Source organism: Malus sylvestris, chromosome 11, assembly GCF_916048215.2.
Source record: "Malus sylvestris chromosome 11, drMalSylv7.2, whole genome shotgun sequence".
NCBI lineage: Eukaryota > Viridiplantae > Streptophyta > Magnoliopsida > Rosales > Rosaceae > Malus > Malus sylvestris.
This window is the reverse complement of record NC_062270.1, coordinates 38,127,207-38,146,217: the sequence shown is the minus strand read 5'-3', so window position 1 is coordinate 38,146,217 and position 19,011 is coordinate 38,127,207. Positions and strand designations below refer to the sequence as shown.

General features: G+C 35.1%; 1 long non-coding RNA gene across 1 annotated transcript; it reads right to left on the bottom strand.

The window, feature by feature from the left end:
* Positions 1-1,520: 1,520 nt before the first annotated feature.
* On the bottom strand, positions 1,521-2,547 carry LOC126589556 (uncharacterized). The gene is made up of 4 exons (XR_007611858.1): positions 2,463-2,547; positions 2,282-2,379; positions 2,101-2,198; positions 1,521-1,925 (listed from the first exon to the last, which is right to left on the bottom strand). It is a non-coding gene; the product is annotated as an uncharacterized LOC126589556 (long non-coding RNA).
* Between the last annotated feature and the right edge of the window lie 16,464 nt (positions 2,548-19,011).

Sequence of the window (19,011 nt, the reverse complement as noted above, 5' to 3'; positions counted from 1 at the left end):
TTCAGGTTGTTCTGCTCTAAGTTCAACATCAACTTATGCTTTGCCTCTCCAGCTCATCCCCAGTCTAATGGACAAGTTGAGGCCATCAACAAAATAATCAAGCGCACTTTGAAAACCAGCTTGGACAAAGCTAAAGGCTGTTGGCCAGAATTTGTACCCCAAGTTCTTTGGTCATATCGCACTTCATATCGGACTTCAACAGGAGAAACTCCATTCTCACTTGCCTTTGGCACAGAGGCGGTTGTCCCTGTTGAGCTCGAGCAAGCAACATTCCGAGTCCAGAACTACATTCAAAGTGAAAATGACAAACAACTCACCCTCAACTTGGATTTAGTCGAGGAACACAGAAACCAAGCTCACTTGAGGAATGTCGCCTACAAGCAGCGCATCTCCAACTATTATGACTCTAGGGTCAAGCCTCGTTCTTTCAAAATAGGAGATTGGGTCTTAAAGAAAAGATTACTCTGCGACAGAGTCCCGAGTGAAGGCACACTTAGTCCAAACTGGGATGGACCGTATGAAGTCATTGGCATCAGTCGCCCTGGCTCTTACACACTTAGAAGCTCCGATGGCAAGACCCTTGGCCATCCATGGAACGCTGATCACTTGAAGTACTACTACAAATAGACTCACGATGTACAAGTGTTGAGCTATAGCCGTTTGGCATCCTATGTAATGAAGGCCATTTGGCAATGAATTCAATAAAGAGGTAATTTAGCCAACTCAGCCCTCACTCTTTTACATTCATAGCAAGCGATGCCGGAACCCTTCTCAATCAGAAAGCAATCCGTCTTCCACAGTCACTACAAAACAAGCAAATGAAGACCGTGTCAAGCGCCAAAAAAAAAAAAAAAAAAAAAAAAAAAACAGCTTCATCCAAAAAGCTTCACCCGAAAAGCTTCACCTCCAAAGCTTCACCTAAAAAGCTTCACCCGAAAAGCTTCACCTCCAAAGCTTCACCTAAAAAGCTTCACCCGAAAAGCTTCACCTCCAAAGCTTCACCTCCAAAGCTTCACCTAAAAAGCTTCACCCGAAAAGCTTCACCTCCAAAGCTTCACCATCAAAGCTTCACCTAAAAAGCTTCACCCAAAAAGCTTCACTTAAAAAGCTTCACCCAAAAAGCTTCACCATCAAAGCTTCACCTAAAAAGCTTCACCCAAAAAGCTTCACTTAAAAAGCTTCACCCAAAAAGCTTCACCATCAAAGCTTCACCTAAAAAGCTTCACCCAAAAAGCTTCACTCGAAAAGCTTCACCTAAAAAGCTTCACCCAAAAAGCTTCACCCGAAAAGCTTCACCTAAAAAGCTTCACCCACAAAGCTTCACCTAAAAAGCTTCACCCAACAAGCTTCACCCGAAAAGCTTCACCTCCAAAGCTTCACCCACAAAGCTTCAACACCAAAGCTTCAACACAAAACCTTGCTCCAAATAAACAAATTTTGTTCACAAAACCCAAGATGCCCTTGAACTTGTACAAAAACACTTGGGTAAACATAAACATTTTTTGTTTTACACCCACAAGGGCCCAAAATTTTCCTTCTTATTTATTCACTTATATATGTTCTCAAACATATTATAATAGATCCAACAACAAGCCAAAGTCCCAAATTTCATAATGGACAAAAGTACAAGCAATTCATCAATAATGAAGGTGCTACAAAAATTGGAATCTGCCCCAAAATAGAAATCCAACCCAGGAGACTTTTTCTCTCTCTCCCTCTTCCGCCTCCTTTCATCTATCAAATTTCTGCAACCTCTGCTCTTCTCCAATGGAGCTGAATTTTGGACACCCTATAGTTCTTGAGCATATGAACAACTTTCAAGAAGGAACCATTTCTGTTTGAGCGACGGAAATTAAAGTGTTGAAGCTCCAAACATGATAGTCGGCTTCTTGCAGATTTCGAAGCTGTTGTGATGTTTCGAAGATCTGGAAATATTTAACCGTTAGTTCATCCTGAATTGTTGATATGTTATGAAAGAGTCGATGAGGAACAACTTCAATGAAGAAAGCATACCGATCTGAACAAGAGAAAATGGAGTTTCGAAGCTCACAACAAATCTGACGGGTTGACAGACAAATAATAACCAGTCATTCATCATACCTGAATTTCTTGAGTTATACAGCTCCGAGGGATCTCAAATTTGGATATGTTGTAGTTCACAAGCTGAGGAACAACTTCAATGAAGAAAGCATACCGATCTGAACAAGAGAAAATGGAGTTTCGAAGCTCACAACAAATCTGACGGGTTGACAGAAAAATAATAACCAGTCATTCATCATACCTGAGTTTCTTGAGTTATACAGCTCCGAGGGATCTCAAATTTGGATATGTTGTAGTTCACAAGCTGAGGAACAACTTCAATGAAGAAAGCATACCGATCTGAACAAGAGAAAATGGAGTTTCGAAGCTCACAACAAATCTGACGGGTTGACAGAAAAATAATAACCAGTCATTCATCATACCTGAGTTTCTTGAGTTATACAGCTCCGAGGGATCTCAAATTTGGATATGTTGTAGTTCACAAGCTGAGGAACAACTTCAATGAAGAAAGCATGCTGATCTGAGCAAGAGAAAATAGAGTTTCAAAGCTCACAACAAATCTGACGGGTTGACAGACAAATGATAAACAGTCACTCATCATACCTGGATTTCTGGAGTTGTACTGCTCCGATGGCTCTCCAATTTGGATATGTTGTAGTTAAGGAATTAACGAACAACTTTCATGAAGACAACTTTGTGATTCGACCTACAGATGATGGTGTTATGTTGAAAAACAATTCCGGTTGTTAGGGGAAATGAAAAACAATTCCACCAAAGAAACATCATTATGATGTTTCATCATTATGGTGTTTTCATCATTATGATGCTTTCATCATTGTGATGCTTCCATCATTGTGATGCTTCCATTATGATGTTAATGCACCAACGGTTACACCTTCTGCAATTCCACTTATTCGGGCCTAGCAACCTTCATAAACAAAATCTATGAAGAAAAAGTCCGGGGCTACCACTTAGAAAACAAAAGAATGAAGTTTTGGTACTTACGACATGGACTATTAGCAAGACACCTCATTCGTCAACTCCCTCGACTAGAGACTTGGGGGACTCCCACCATATGCTACTACGCCTTGGTACTCAAAAGTTCGTGACTACTCAGTGACTTGGATTTTTCAAGTCTCCAACCGAGAAGTTTTCCTCACTCGGGAAATTAAGGGAACACTACCTCAAACTACATGCTTCACTCACAAAGCTTCAACAATACAGGTTTCAACAAAAGCAAAAATTCAAAGAACTTTATGAAGAAGGCTTTGGTGTATTTAACACAATATGTTGAAATGAAGCAAAGCTTATTTATTAATATTTTCGATAAGCCACAAATATGTACATATACATGAGTCAAAATAAACAAACAAAAGGGAGCCTTCACAAAGGTTGCTTAGGGGAAGTCTCAGCAGTCGGTAGAGCCCCAGAAAGAGAAAGCACCGGAGGGTGGTTATCCGGAGCCTCAGTACTTGACAAAACCCCAGAAGGAGGAGGCATTGGAGGTTCATCATTTGAAGCTTCATTACCAGGTACAGCCCCAGAGGACGAAGGCAATAAATGCCTTTGGAACAAACCCACAAACCGCTGATGATCAAGTAAAACCTTACCATCAGATTCCTTCATCTGGTCAAGCTTCCTCTTCATGTTTGTAGCATAGTCATGGGCGAGCCGGTGCAACTGCTTATTCTCATGCTTGAGCCCTCTAATCTCCTGTTTGAGACTCATCACTTCAGCAGCCAATGATTCAACTTGGCGGGTTCTAGCAAATAGGCGTTGGGCCATATTAGACACAGAACCTGCACACTGAACACTAAGAGCCAGAGAGTCCTTAACAGCCAACTCATCAGACCGTTTGGAAAGTAGTCTATTATCTTTGGGAGTGAGAAGGTTCCTGGCCACCACTGCAGCGGTCATATCATTCTTCATCACAGAATCCCCAACGGTAAGAGGACCAGTAGGGGATATGAAGGATGGGCGCCATATGTTGTCTGGAGAAGGCGTGGCTGTCTCTTCTCCAAGGTTCAAGTCAAAACGACGGTCGGAGGGTCCAGACATTTTCAAATGTGTTGAAGAAGGAAGAGGTCAGACAAATCAAGATCTTAGAAGTGCAAGAAATGAGCTTCTACTGGTAGAGATTCAAGTGTGCTGTGGAACTTAATGTCAGCCTCTATAAAAATCTGCACTCGACGGAGCTTCAGAAATCGAAGAGGCGTTTGCTTTCTCAAAAGCTGGGCTGCTCAGAGACCACGAGGGCCGATCTCAGAAATCGAAGAGGCGTTTGCTTTCTCAAAAGCTGGGCTGCTCAGAGACCACGAGGGCCGATCTCAGAAATCGAAGAGGCGTTTGCTTTCTCAAAAGCTGGGCTGCTCAGAGACCACGAGGGCCGATCTCAGAAATCGAAGAAGCACCTGCTTTTTCAGCCTCGTCAGCACCTGTCACATGCACACTCAGCTTTGCGGAAATTACGGGCAATCTGTCGAAGATTTCTGGTGAAGTAGAAAGCACGTGAATCTTACTGTTCAATCACCGCTCTCCATATGCACCATCAACTCCTCGGGTACCACATATAACTTTGTCAAAGATCTCTGACAAAGTTTAGGCACGAGAATTTCGAAGTTCCAGCTACCCTACTATTACCCATAAGGGTAAAGGAACAGCACCACTGCTTGACAACTGGAAAGTCCCTATGTGTGTCGACCTCCGGGTTTTGCGGCAAGACAGGTTGGCAAGAACGTCCAACCTTTACTCACATTCGAGAAAAGACTCCCAACATAATTACTTTCTAAAAAACCGGAGTAGCACCGCTTTCCGAATCTCGAGAGTCAGATCCTCGACGGGATTGCTTGTTCGAAAACCGAAGAGGCACAACTCTCAGAACTTCGAGAGCCAGATTTCCTTAGATAAAGCTTGTCTGTAATCTTCACACGTAACATCAGCTTTCCAGATACCACATACCACTTTTTCAAAGTGCTCTGACAAAATTAAAACACGTGAAGCTGGCAGCTCCCACTACATTGCTGTGACCAAGAAGGGTAAAGGAATAGCATTACTACTTGTTATTGGGAAATCCCTATATACATTGACCTCCCTCCTCAACGGACAGGCAAACCTGCAAAAATGCTCAACCCTTTCTCGCATTCGAAAAGGCACCCTCAACATAACCTCTCGAAATACTCAGCTTTATTTCCCCCCGATAATACCTCAGCAAATAAGCCACACCAAGAACAAGAGTATCTCATATCATCAGGGTCGAAAGCAAGAGTATCCCATATCATGCTTTCTCCCTATCTTTGTCTTTGTCCTTGTCCACACCTGCAGGACAAGGAGAAAGAGAGCAGTCAGTCGGAACCTGAAATCAAACCTCCAATTTGGAACTGACTGCCTGGAGCCTTTGCCTGGTTGCTTACTTAGCATTGCTCTCGAGTACTCATCCTCAACTGCTGTCAAGGTCACGAATTCCACCGGCAAATACCTCATGACAGTTGATCAGATATTGGCTCTTTACACTGAAGCTGCCAAGCGTGGATGAGTCACTATGAAGGAATGTTCTGAAGGACCATTTAAATGCAAAGGTTGCACACCACTTCTGCCATGCAAAAGATTGAAGCAGAAGGTTCAACGGTGAGCTGAAACAGATCACTACAGCACGACACCTTTCCATACCACATTCATTATTCCGTCAACAGCAAAAGTATCCCATATCATCAAGGTCGAACGTACTCTAGATTTGATGGACTTGTTTTGACCCTCAAATTTTTGAGTCGGCCTTATACTCTGAAGGGCACCAGAAAACCCTCCAGCACAGTTCAAGAATAAGCCTGTGGAAAGTTACTTCTTCAAAAGCAAAAGTATCTCATATCATCTCTTATCCATTTGCTTCTCCTTATCCTGGCAGTTGAATGAGAGACAAGGAGAATGAGAACAATCAACCGGAAGCCGAAGTCAAACCTCTGATCCTGGGTTGCTTACTTGGAAGTTTGACTGCTTACCTTGTCTGTCACCTCTTTCGGCAGATCTCCTAGCTCGGCGACTTGGGGGACTCCTACTATAGGGTTTGTATCACACTTGACTAAGCCCGAAACTACAACTAAGCTTCAAGTGAAATTGATACATTACCTTGTGCGTCAACATCAGCTAAATACACCATTCCCGGATGGAGGAAAAGTACTTCCAGAGAAGGGCATATGAAGATCAGACCACACTTCGGTACTTAGAAGTTTCGTGATTACTCAAGGGATTGGATCTTGCAAGTCCCCAACCGAGGAGTTTCCCTCACTCGGGAACTTAGGGGAGCACTGTTTGTACCATACTTGACCAATCCCGAAACTACCGAGCACCGGCCAACGCTATACTGTCAAGGACCCAGAAGAGTTCCCCTCCGACCAGGAGGCCAATCACTACTCGACACGTGTCAAGATTAGAAGCCAATCAGAGCGCAGCACGTGTCAACATCAAGAACCAATCATAACATGACACATGTCAATGTGACAAAGCTACAAGTTTTTCTATAAATAGGGGTCATTCCCCCACAATATGGCCTAATGCCATTTTGTGTTAAATCATTCACAAGAACTCACTAAATTGAGAGCTTGATCCTTTGTACTTGTGTAAGCCCTTCACTACTAATAAGAACTCCTCTACTCCGTGGACGTAGCCAATCTGGGTGAACCACGTACATCCTGTGTTTGCTTCTCTGTCTCTATTCATTTACGTACTTATCCTCACTAGTGACTGAAGCAACCAAGCAACCAAGCGAAGGTCACAAAACCTGACACTTTCTGTTGTACCAAAGTCTTCGCTGATTTTGTGCATCAACACTCTCTATACTATAAATGCTCTCATTATCACTTAAATTATCTAAACTGTATATTGACTGAATATCCTCATCTTCTTCTAACAACTCCATCAAATGTACTTTTTCTTTCGACTGTTTACCTAATTTTGGACATTTAGATCTAATATGTCCAACTTATCCACATGAATAACAATTAGAATTACTCTTATCTTTTGGTGCTTTATATTTTCTAATCCAAAGTCTGCCACTTCTTTTTCTAAATTGTTTTGGAATATATTTTCTTTTCCTATATGTTCTTGAATGTCCTATGCTGAAATTCTTATGTTGTTTGTAGGGTTTATACAACTTATATTTCCTTTTGTATATTTTCTTATGCTTTTTCTTATGGTAACCATATTGTTGTTGTAAATCTATATTTTTACAACACATGTAGAATTGTTTCCTAATTTGTCTCTTAGCTTTTATTTGACTAAACTCTTGTCTGAGTATATCATATACATGTTGAATTCTAGGTCCTATAGCAATATCATTTTTCTTCGGATGCTTTTGCCATTCATTCCAAATCTTTTCACCTATTGGTCCTTTTATTTTTGTCATATAAATATCTAATAAATTAATATTACTAATTCTACCTGTTCTTCCTAAATATTTAAAGAAATATGTGGTATACTCAGCTATATACTGTAAATCGCAAATTTGTAATTGTTCTAAATTTCTTATTGCTCTTATTTGTTCTTGTTCACTTCTGCCATCTAATCTATTATGATCTAAAAACTCTTGTTTAATCAAAGTAACAAAACCATCAATATTAAAATGTGTTTTAGCTGCTTGATGTTGTTCTGGATTTTGAACTTTCCATGACTGGAAATAATAAAAAACTAAATCATCCAAAGTATGCTCAAAGTAATCTAACATATTTTGTGAATTACTAAAATCTAACATTAATGCTGCATGTACGCAGCCTTTTCCCCATCTCTCAATCGTTCTTGCCCAATCTTGTGGATCTACATTATCTAAATTTAATATATTACCAGCTATATTAATTTGTTCTAACCCTCTCAAATATGGAATCCTGTTTTTTCTAGGTTTTATCATACTTTCTTCCATATAGTCTACTTTTGCTTTTTCATTATATTGATCATTTGTTGGTCTCAAAAATTGTTGATCAGTTCTGCTTGCGTGTCTTGGATTTTCTACTCCTGATGTACTACTTTCTTCTGCTGGATTACATTCTGCTTTCAATTTTAATAAATTATTATATTCTTTTGATCCTAAAATGTGTTATACTCCTATTTCTAAGATTAAAATTTTCATTTTTTCGTCTGAATTTTTATGTAATCCTAAATCATATGTCTTATATTTTTCCAAATATTGTTCTTCATCTAAATGATCAATATCTTCTATAAGTTTATCTACAATATGATCAAAATTTTGTTCAACTAAATTAATACCTAAATTATCAAAAGCCATATGTATACTCTCATTTTCAATTTCACTCTCATCCTTTTCTATTTTTTCTAGTTGCTTATAATTACTAAACCTAATTGTTGCTTGACCTGTACTAGTTTCATATATTTGTACTTTATCTGGTTGTCTATTTGGTGCTATTTGTAAATTAGGCAATGTCCACTGAGTTCCTTCTAAAAAACTATTATCTACGGGTTTTGCTTCTATCATATTTACATGTTTACTGCCAAATGTTTGAACTAAATTTTGAAACTCTAAATTAAACTTATGATTATATCTATCATACAATTTACCTATATATATTAAGTTAATACACAAATTTTTATACTCTCCTTTCATATTATAATTTTTTGTTCTTATGCTCACTTTAATATATTTACTAAATTCATTAATCGTCATAACATAATTTGGAATACAACCTATGACTGCTAAGTTTGAACTTAAGTCTACTTCAGTTGTTGCTATTTCTGCTTGTTGGTGATTATCCCATCTATCATCATATATGTATACTAAAACTTTTGTACCTACTTGTGCTCTGGTTAATCCTGCTATTCCAATTAATATTGTTCCTAAATGAATTTGACTAAAATGTGATTTTCTCAAATGAGTAACTGCTTCTTTACTAATTAGATTAAGTGTGACTTCATTATCAATACAGCTAACTTCATGTTGACTGATGCTGCTTACAATTCTACTTCTGTTTTCAAATAAAGCTAATTGATAAAAGTTATATTTATTTTTCTGTGTTCTCTCAAAACCTCTTTGAATAAATTCTTGTGCTTCTTCTTCATTTGGATAAATATCTTTCGCTCTAACTACTTCTTTTCCTTTTTTCCTAAAGAGTTCCATTTTCTATTATCAAAAGGATTTAGCTTAGGTCTTCTATTATTATTTGCACTCAAAGTTAAATTTTCTAATTTATCTAGCAAGGATGGTGGAAGTGATGAAGATACGTTATGTAAAACTTGGTTTATTTCTGCTAGTTGTTCTTCAACTTGATCTAATTTTTCAGCTAAACTTAAAACTAATTGGATAATCAAATTATTTTGCCTAATGAGAATATTACTACTGGATACTTGTGTTGAAAAATAAGTTAATCCTACTGGTTCTTTATCTAACTTACTAATTTCTTTCAAAGCTTGAATATATTTTCTGCTAGTTCTAGAATCTGTCATTAAACTAATAATTTATCTATTTTATTATGTAACTTATCTACTTGTTCACTTAACTCTTTTTGTACTAATTGAATTTTTTGAACTTCTAATTTTAGCTGTTCAATTATTTCTAATGATCTAAGTTCTACTTGTTTCGGCTTACTATCTATAAGATCAACAAGCTCTTTTATCTCTCTTTTGCTAGGAAACCTTTGAATATTTCTATTATTATCTTCTAACTGAGATGTAATATAGTCTAAATTTTGTCTAATTATTTTTATAGAATTTTTCTGAAAATGTTCTAACAACTGGTTTAATAAATGATTATGCTTATTATTTTCTAATTTTATATTTTCTGCTTGACTAATAATAAGATCTACAATAGTATTGGCTTGTGAATTTTCTTCACTGTGCAAAATATGATTATGCTTTCTTGATGGAAAATAACAAACTAAACTATTTTGATCTAAAGTTATTTTTCTTTTTTGAGGTTCACTAATTTCTAAATTAAGATAATCTATCATAAACTACAATCTACCTTTTTCTAGAGTTACGGCTAACTGGTTTCTTAAAAACCCTCTTTCTTCTCTCAAGGTCTATAAAACTTGATTTGTTGTTCTTTTTGCTTCTAAAACTTTATGCTGCACTTTTGTGTTATTATATTTACGAATAAATGAAGGATGTTCAAGATATCCAAGATAAAACTTTTGCTTCTTCAAAGTACTAATAATTCTTTTGGATATATATGTTAATCTTCTCTTTATGCTAGTTATAGTTGGATGTCTGAGACAATAAATACCTGGTAATTGTGGTTGACAGGGTCTACAGGGACAGTAATATCTGTTGTTCATATACAATAAACAAATATGATATCAGTTGTATCAAAGACTTATATCCTCAGGTACTTTACTATTATAATTATACTATTAAAATGTTAAACTTGGCTCTGATACCAAATTCGCAAAGCATGCTCGGTTAAATAATCGGATGACCATTATAACAACTAGACATAGAACCTTGCACATGGAACTCGACATGTTTCAGCATGACGGCCACTCACAGTACAAGTATAAGGCCTTAACGGCTGAACTCAGAGGTACGAAGAACTCAGAGGTACCCTGGTTAATGTCCAGTTATTTGTATGGCAAACATTCAACTATAACAGAGTGCTCGAACAAAGTATGATCGTCAGTTTAGCAGGTTAATAATATAACCGCAATAGTGTTTCCCTGTTTTGGACTAGAAGTCTAATTAAACAAACGCACTAAAGAATGAAAGGAAAACTTATTTAAGACTTGAAAATTGCTTAAATATGTACATTTGAACTTTTATTGATATATGGAATGTTTACAGAGATAGTTGTTTACAAGAAAGTGATTACAAAGAAGTGTTTACAAGGATGCTATGAAGGCTACGAATGCTTGAGTGTATGAAGTGAGTATGGTGTTTTTAGATGTTGAGAGAGGTGTGTGGTATTCAGGTGTGTTCTGTATGGGAGAAAATGCTCCCTTATATACAAAAGCTGATTCCTAAACAACAAAATAACTTTTCAATATTTACAACTTTTTGATGGTGACAACACATTGTTTCTGAAAGCTGTCAGCACTGTTTCTGAAAGCTGCTGAAGGCCACGTGAATCCATATTGTCTTGGTTGCTGCAATGTTTGCCACCTTATCTTTGGCATGCAAAATTTTTCTGAAAATGTCATCTTCATTGCTGAGCAATCTTGTATGGATGTGTGAAGGGCATGATTGGCATTTTTGCTAAGTTTTGTCCTGATGACTAAAGTGAAATTTTTGAGGGTGTTTTGGTTAGTTTTCTATAAAATTTAACATGCAAGATCCATTACACATAGAAGAATTATGTCAATAGAGTGATCCAGTGCATGGTGTTTCTCTCCTAGTATTTATTATATGGAGAAGAGAGTTATCAATAATCATGCATTATTAAATATGGAAGTCCGTACTAGTAATTATATGCATTAAATGATATGCTTATCAATTATTAATAGTATGAATCTTGTTTTTAATAAATTTATTACATGCTTTGTTTGTATCAATTGTATTAATAACACTATTTAATATTTAATACTTAATCTTTTTTTTTTCGGTAAGAAAAGATAATTTCATTAATCAAATATAAGGTTACATGCCAACACAAAGGAAGACAAAATAACTCAAATACATTGGGAGAAACAGATACATAAAAGCCCATCCCAATTAAATAAAACTAAAACGGAAACCCAAATCCCTAATTTTCGGTCGTAGAAAGCAGCGTTTGCTACCATCACCGCCACGAAAGTCTTACCAGCAACTACCGAAACAGCAACACTAAAGAAAACAACCGAGTGGTGAAAACGAACAAGACATCGCAACACAAAAGTGCCAAAACCGCAACAAGAAGCACACCACATCCATATTTCTTCACCAAAGACGTAGAACCAAAAGATAGTCACCAGATCCAAATCTCATTCACTAATCCCTGCAAATATATACAAACACAGTAACACATGGATAAAATGTGAGGCTAAGGGGGTATGTAAAATACTCTTACTTTGGCCAAAGCCGCAGTACACTTGGCCTTGAGGGAAATTTGACAAGTTTTTTTTTTTTTTTTTTTTTGGAAAGGGGACAGTGAGGGAGGGAAATAAATCTGGCAACCATATTCGGCCCGGAGTCTGGAGATCAGAGCAAATGATGGGGGTGGGGATGGTTTATGGGAAGGGTGGAAGAGGGGAAAAGTGAGGAGAGATGGAGTTTTGGCTTTGGAAAAGAACGGTTAGAGGAGAGGGAGGGGTGGAGAGAAGGGACATGAAGCCCAAAAATGAGATAAATTCACTGGAAAATTTGAGATAAAGCTCAAGGAAGCTGAGACAAATCTCAGGGGAAAATTGAAAAAGAGATAAGAGGATTAGGAGAAAGAGGGAAAGAGGAGAACAAGGAACTTGGACAAGGATAACCACCGGCACCCCAGTCAAAGGCTGGGGTTGGCGACAAAGGAGATTGCATGATGGGAAACCAGAGAGAAATTCTCACGCGTTTTCTCCTGTTTTGATTAAACTTTATCTTATTTAATATATGCATTATAGGCATTGTAACAGTAGTCTATTTAAATTTACTATTTAATTAATAATATATAAATATATAAATATTATGATGGGGAAAACCGTTGTCAGATAAAAAATCCGTTACCTGACGGATTCGGTTATGGAGAAAACCCGTTCAGGGATTCTATGGTTTCGGGTTCAAAGAAAATAAACAGGTTCGCATATGGCACATCCAAACCCGATCTACCCCGTTGACATCCGTAGTTGTATATAACTAAAAGGAGAACTGTAGTATAATTAATCATCGATGATAATACAAAGCGCTTTCACGTTTCTCTCTTTAATTCTTCATCTCTCTCAATCCTTCATTATTCCTTGAATTCATTCAGCCGTCTTAGCAACATCGAAGTTCATGCAAATTTTCTCCAATTCAACAAGCAACAAATTTTGTCTGTCAAGTTTCAGAAGCTCCCTAGGGCTTGCCTCACCTCCTTATTGTCATTGAGCAATATCACGTTTCGTTCCTATTTTGTTTTTCAATTAATTCGGTATTTATTTTTTGGAATGGGTTTCTTTATTTTATTTTAGTTCAAATAACCACCAATAAATAGAAGGCTCAACCCAAATTAGTTATTTTTTTTTTTAGTACAATGATATATTTTACACTAAAGAGAGGGAAAGTTCGGCTAAACCGCACAATGAACAACCGAATTTGGTATTGAATTCGTCATTCACAAGATTTGAACCTAAGATCTCTCACTCACAAGTGAAGAGGAATACCACCAGACCGTAGTACTGAGTGGCCAAACCAGTTAATTAAATATTAAATAAAACATTTAATATAAACAGGTTATATTACATTTAGTCTTCACCAATTTTATCTTTCGATAACATTTTATTGCGTGTGACCTTATAGGTTCCAACTAAAGCTAGCAGTGGATAATTTGATTAATTTAACCTTATAGGAATATCCACATAATAACATTTAGTAATGAATTTTGACTACCTAGATTAGTCAAATTATGTTGAATTCACACAACAATATTTTGAATCTTAGTTATGTGTTTTTTAACTGTGGTGAGAAATACAGGACAAACGAGATATACTTGTGATTGCATGCTAGAATTAGATTCATATCTATTACAAAAAAAAAGTACAAAATAGTATTACATTGGGATCAACTATGTGATAGTACATAGTTGAACTATATTTACCAATTGATATGACATGGTAATTACGTTTCAAGTACAATGACAAGAGTATGACTTCTATTTTATCAACATCCATCCTTATTTGATTGATGAATGCAAGACTTACTTTGACTAATTTTATCTTGGAAAACTATTATTAACACTCTAAAAATCTCATTCTACATATCTTTATAAATATATATTTTTAAATTATAAAAAATTTGAAATGTCAAATGAGATTTTTGAAATGCTAATAACAATTGTCTTGTCTTAACCTGCTTTATTAGTTGAATTGATATCAAATCTGCATTATTGGTTGACTTCATATCAAATCTGCATTATTGGTTGACTTCATATCAAACTTCCGGCATTTTTTTAGGACACCATGAATGAGTTTCCAATAATAGTAAAAGCAAGCATGATTATGTCTTCAAGGGGAGCGCAGAATTGGTGGCTACAGATGATCTACTACATCGGACCCAGTAGCATGCATGCTTAGAAACTCACTAGCGATAGGCGCCTGTTGAAGGCTTTTTCGTCAAAAACCTGTTGGTGAACAGTGATTCTCAACTTGGTTTTAGTATATAGATAATATGGCCTAAATATTTCTACCCGAATTATGGTACAATTCCTGCTCCAGTCCGCAAACCATTATGCTGCTGTATAATTGAGTAACAGGACATGTGAAACATGCCCCCCCCCCCCCCCCCCAAAAAAAAAAATCAAATGTGGGAACACTGTTCTTTGCATCACAAATGTTATAATTCACAATTTTTTTAGGGAATTGTTATTATCACTCCAAAAATCTCATTCTACACTCCAAACTTTTTATATTAGGAAAGAAAAATACACTTATGAGGAGTATGGAATGAGATTTTTGGAGTGTCAATAATACTTCATTTTTTTATTGCGTTTAAAGATTTCATGCAATGTGGTTGTTGCGATCATTGCTACTTCATGTTGTGAAAGCAATGTATCTGTGCCTTACATTGAACCTTTGTTTTGCTTTTCACCAGGTATATCTGTACAGTAAAGGAAGATAGGCCCTCCGCAAACAGAATATATGACCACTGCAATGAAACCCGAAAGCAATATATACTTGAACACGACAGGAATAGGCAGTTGGTGGCGTGACCCCATTTAGGGTCTGGGGTGGAAGAATTGTGGTCTCAAAATGCTGCCGTTAATATTTCCTTCAACTTTCAGAAACAAAGAGCAAAGAGGTTGAGAAGGAATGTATGGTGCCAATGCTGTTCTTAATTTCTTCAAGGTTCATGGAAGTTATTGATCGAAGAATATGTGGCTCACTGAATGCTGCCGTTAATATTTCCTTCAACTTTCAGAAACAAAGAGCAAAGAGGTTGAGAAGGAATGTATGGTGCCAATGCTGGTCTTAATTTCTTCAAGGTTCATGGAAGTTATTGATCAAAGAATACGTGGCTCACTGAAAAATATCAAACATCATTGTTCTGAAAATTTCCGTCTATGCACTAGTTAAGGGGCTGGCTAACTCCCCGATTAATTCCTAAGCATTTGAAAATTAAGAAATGATGCCTAAACTTGCCTAGACACCCCACCTGCTTACGCACTCACTTAGACTTGCCTAGCCACGAGGCTTAGGTTGCGACTCTCACTATATGCTTGTTCTAATACTTTATTATATTTGCAATTTATGTATCTCAGTACAATTATGTATTTTTTTAAGTATAAGTAGACATTTATTTATGGGTAATGCTAGGGAGACAAAATGTCTAAACCAAATTTTGTGAACCAAATGATGTGGATGTTGATGATTGAATTATTATTTAATTATTGATTAACGTGTTTATTTCCTATTGGTGAGTCATGACACTTCATTTGATTTGCAAATTTAGTTTAAAAATTGGGTAATGCTAAGAAGACTAAATTTGTAGACTAAAAGACATGGAAGTTGATGATTGGTTTACTACTTACGCGTTGATAAACGTGATCATTCCTATTGGTGACACATCATTTAGTTTACAAATTTTGTCTCCAAATTTAGTGACCTGGCAATTTCTTACACGACACGTAAATGACATGAAAATAACGGGTATCGGGTCAACACAATAACTAATCGGGTCATTATCGGGTCACACGATAATAACCCGTTAATAACAGGTCCTTAATAGGTTTACACGAGAGTGACACGGGGGTAACCTGTTTCGACACGATAAAAAAAAAAAAGTTATTTTGATGATTTTAATTTTTTAAACTACTAAAAAAACGTACTATAAAATACAATAGATATAATGAATATGTATATATTGTTTATTAATTATTATTCTATGTAAATTTGAAAATTTAAGCTTTATTTATTTATTTTTATAGTATATTATAGGCAAAGATTGAGATTAAAAATCATAAAACACATTAAAAAAATATCAAGTAATTTAAAAATACCAAACACATTAAAAAATTATAATAATTAATTTACTTGTGCGAAAAATATGAAAAAAATATGCAAACGCTCGTAGTCGCATCCTCTACACTATGATGATGGGTATATGATCGTTTGAATTTTTAAAACCATACAAACTCTGATGAATAGTATTTTTAAGAGAGTTCAAAATAAAAAAAAATTCATAATCATTAATGTATAAGTATGAAAGATGTGAAAGCATAATAAACGTTCATAATTGCATCCTCAACGCTTAGACGATGGTTATATGATCATTTAGATTTTTAAAACCCTCCAAATCTCATGAACAATATTTTTTTATTTGAGTGCAAAATTAATAAAATTAATAATAATTATTGTAGAAGTGTGAAAAATGTAATCACTTGTAATGAAAAACTTTACAACTTTCATGAAGGGGTCAACTCCAAAATTTAGTATGTATATACTAACTTAGTATTATGTTTTACATTTTTTGGGGTCAAATTATGTTTTTCATTTTCATTTTTATTGATCTAAAATATTTTTTTCTTAATGGGTAACGGGTCGGGTCATATTACCTAATAATATTAACGGGTTGATTTCGGATCGGGTCATATTACCCATTTACTTTAACGGGTATTACACAACATGACCTGTTAAGCTATCGGGTATGACACGAACACGAGAAACACGACACGAATTCTAGGTCATTACCCTTAAAAAATTGGTCTTCCTAGTATTATCTTTTATTTATATGTTATATGATAAATTTAAATAAAATAAAATAAAAAACAGCCTAGGTTCCCACCTGGGGCCCGTCTAGCCCCGCCTAGTGCCTACCGCATTTTAGAACCTCGTCAAATATATATTTAGGGAGACTTTGGATGCAGTCCTTAGTTATGAATATTCTTTGATTTGAACCTTGTTGGTTTTTAATTTTTGATCTAGGTCCCTGAAATTAATGTGATAATTTATTTCTATGTACGTTACTATATTTTTTAATTTTTTGGTCCTTAGTTATGTATGTTACTATATTTTTTAAATTAAAAATTAGAAATTTTAGTTGTTTATATAAATGAGATTTTAAATAAAAAAACCATAATTTATGGGATTAAAAATATTAAAAAATAAATATACTATTGTGTGTATGTGTATATATAAACATGGGTACATTCATCACAATTAACCAAAAAATTTATTGTATCAAAACATGGGTACATTCTTCAAAATCACAACAAAAAAAAAGATATTAGGCTTAATAACATTAGTAAATTTCTTCGATTAAACTTGACATTGATACATTTTAAAATCAAAGAAAAAAGAATGTACCCATATAATTTTAAAAATGGATTAGAAAAAAATTGAATAGATTATATATATATATATATATAAAGGTACATTTTACATATAACAAATTGGTATATTTAAGAATGAGTACATTTTAAGATTAAAAAGTTTTACATGAATGGGTACATATAATTAGCATGGGTACATTTAGCAAAATAAAAAGTACAAATACAAAAAAATATATGGGTACAAATACAAATAAACTTTAAAAAAATATGAGCACAAAAATAAATTAATATATGAGTACAAATTAAAACTGAAAAGAAAATTGGTACAAGTTAAAAAAGAATTACAAATTAAAAATGGGTACAAACTAAAACTAAAAATATATGATAAAAAATTTAGTCATAAATATAAATATACTAATTGTAACATTTTTAACATTAAATTAATATATTTAGAAATAAAAAATATTTTATTATTGAAATAATTAATGATGTTATTAATACCCAAAAACCTTAACAAAAAATTAAAAAAAAAAAAGATTTTAATTAATAGAGTAACAAAAAAAGAAATGAGAACCTAATTTCTCCTTTGCTTTATGATATATTATTGTTCACATACTCCACCATGTCATTTTCCTTGGAAAACTCCAGGGTCTTATCAGAGATTCTCTTTTCAGCAATATTAGGCCCATCAATCCATCGCCATATCTACTGCTGCTTTCTAAAAAAGTTTGCTTGAAATTCCCCGCAAATATGTGCCCATATTGCCACATCCTACCTATTTTTGTGTATAAAAAAACAAATTGGATGATAAAACGATAGATAGCTGCTTGACACTTTGTATGGATTGATCGATTATGTCTGACATATATATTTAAAAACAACTCGTTAAAATCACGTACAAAATATTTATATGTCTAACTGTGATGTTTGGTTTTTTTACAAAGAGAAATAACTCATTTAATTACAAGCCATATATTTTTATATGGAGATATACTCGTTGCAATATTGAATTGCGTTATAAGTATAAACCCTAAATATGAATAAATCCATTGACCAAAAAATAAATAAATAAATAAATCCAGAATATCTCATAAAATATGAATAAGTAAGAACATCAGCTTAATGTCACAATATTAAAATCCCCTTGATGTATCACGTAGGCAGACAAAAGATAATGTGTAAAGATTGGATCCATAAGAATCATACAGAATAAAGTGAAAGAAACTACCACTCTTCTGCTTTTCTACTACTTTGATATAGAAGCAGTGCTTATCTCTTTGTACTTCTCCAAAACCCTCTTTCCATGCTTTTGAAAACTGATTTTTTCTTGAGCTGTGACCATAAGAGCATTCTAAGCGACATATAGTGTGCACAAAAACGATATATGCAGATGAATGTGGTCCAAGATGCGGAGATATGCTAATGGATCTCGTGAGGAGGATCTCATTCCAGTTCCATTAGCACTCCCTTAACCTCTACTTTAGATCATTTCATATCTTGAAACGTTTCAAGATTGACCCTACCTTAAAACTTATTAGCATGGATTAGACAGAGATGGCTCTCCAAAATCAAATGCGTCTCCGTCCCATGTTCGATAGTGGTCTATGTTGCAACTTGCAACT